The following is a 2500-nucleotide window of genomic DNA, read 5'->3' as shown; positions in this document are numbered from 1 at the left end:
CCTTTTCTCAGGAAATTACATTTCAACTTTTATAAACACAAAAAATGACTTTATTATACTTCTAATAATTTCATTCATTCTGAACCATGTTCATTTTCTCACCTTGTTATTAGTAGATAAATTAGGGAGAGTTAAATCATCTCCATTATTACTTAACAAATGTTTCCAGCTTTCCTTTTACAACACATTTAGTGCTATAAGTCATAGTGAGCTTAAATATCATTGACACACCTCACCTCATTTATCACCAGTTTATTCCATCAAAATCACTTTAATGTTTATTTCACTATTAAATATTTTATTTCACATACACATTTATATACATATACAGTTTGCAGTTAAATTAAAATCCAGCCTATATTCAGTGCAGAGAAATAAACTGAATATTAAATAACTAAATTAAAAATAAGTCAATAAATAATGAATAGAAATTAAATAACTAAAATGATGTGTGCAATTATGTTACATGTAGTCAGAGTAAAGAATGTTAGTTGTAGTAAGAGTAAAGCATGTGTAAACAGTGTGGAATGTACCATATGTGCAGGTGTGTTACATGTAGTAAGAGTAAAGTGCAGTGTGCAGAATGTCAGATTGGAAGGTTGTGTGTTCAAATCCCAGGATCACTAAGCTGTCACTGTCACTGAGTACCATGAATGTAAATGTAAGGTGTGTTACATGTAGTAAAGTGCAGTGTGCAGAATATCAGTGAAGTAACTGAGTCTTTATAGACTGTGAAGTATTTGTATAGTAGTCATCAGGCTATGGAAGTGATTACAGATGTTGAACAGACAGTTAATGGGGTGGATGGAGTCTTTAATGATTTCAGCAACTCTTCATGCAGAGAGGAAAGAACAGACCTAGAGATGTGCTCATCTATACACACCACTCTGAGGGCTTTACAGTCCTGGTTTGTGCTGCGTAAACACTTCACCTTCACCTCCAGTAAAGAATGATTTCCTCACACATGAATGATAGTAATATAATTTAACACAGATTGAGTGCTGATTACAATAAATATAGTACACTTTTGATGTATTCAGGAATGTTTTGATTAATTTTCTACAACATCACAGTTCTGACAATAGTTATGACTGCAACATAAATGATTATATTAATTAACTTGTCTAAATAAATAATATACAAGCAAATGCAATTTTCCTTTCATACTGAGTAAATATTGTCGTATGCCTAGTTTTATTCACATTTTTCTTTTTTAATGTATTTTTTCTCAAACAAGTGATTAAATAAACATTATTTTATTATATAATGTGATGATGTGATTTGATTGAATGACTCTTGTAGTGATGAATCTGTGCTCAGTGACATTATAGAACATCTCAGGCAGTAAAAATAAGTAAATATCTATATACTGATCAGAAGGATGTGAGTTCAATTCTCAGCAGCACCCTGTGCTCGACCCTAAACCCTCAATAATAACTCAATAACTGTTTAAAAAATCATCATCTTAATGAACACACACACACCCACACACACGGCTGCTCTCTCTCCTAACTCTTTGATATTCAGATTCTAAGAAACACACGGATATAAAATGTTTAGCTGGACACCCTGTTACTGTCATGGTTTCTATGGACTCATGCTCTATAAAGATGAGTCCATAGAATTTTTTTCCCTTTTTCTTTACATTACTACCTCTTATTATTAGCACAGTAAAAATACATAAAAAAAACTATTCGGGAGTTCTCTCTCTCTCTCTCTCTCTCTCTCTCTCTCTCTCTCTCTCTCTCTCTCTCACTCTTTGTCCTAACTCTTGGGTAATCAGATTTTTTTGTTAAATACACACAGGTATAAAGTGTTTAGATGGACACCCAGTTACTGTCATGGTTCATGTGGATTTGTCCTCCGTAACCATGAATGAAATCCCTGTAAAACACACACACACACACGTAAAAACTACGATAAAGTGCATCTAGCTGATTTGCACTCTTGGAAATTATAATTGTTTTCCCATTTTTATTACTATTTAGCACAAACATGCAAAATTTTAATGCATGAAATTTTAAACTTGGGATCAAGCAGACATTAAAACACTTCTATAATTACTCATAACTGTAACTTTGTAATATTAGAAGTTGTATCTATAATAATAATAATAATAATAATAATAATAATAATAATAATAATAATAATAATACAGCAGCATCCTAACAGTGCCCCCAGCAGGTCATGTGAAAGAAAATATTTCACTAAACAGAAATCTCAGTTTGAAAATTCTTTACTGCCATCTTGTGGATACAAAATTGTAATGCTCTTAATAAAAATTAGTAAAATAATCATTTTAAATGATTAATCTTTATTATCCTGAAGCCTGGAGTAAATGTGTTTTTATTAATTGAAACATTTAATTGGAAATTAAATAATAAAAATTATAGAATATACCAAACATTATGTAATATTACTTAAAATTATTAATAAATAAATTTATACATGAGTAGAGCTCTGTATACTTGGCTCACAATATATTCACCTTTATCTCTTA

Source organism: Tachysurus fulvidraco, unplaced genomic scaffold (assembly GCF_022655615.1).
Source record: "Tachysurus fulvidraco isolate hzauxx_2018 unplaced genomic scaffold, HZAU_PFXX_2.0 HiC_scaffold_37_np12, whole genome shotgun sequence".
Lineage (NCBI taxonomy): Eukaryota > Metazoa > Chordata > Actinopteri > Siluriformes > Bagridae > Tachysurus > Tachysurus fulvidraco.
This window is presented reverse-complemented; position numbering follows the sequence as displayed.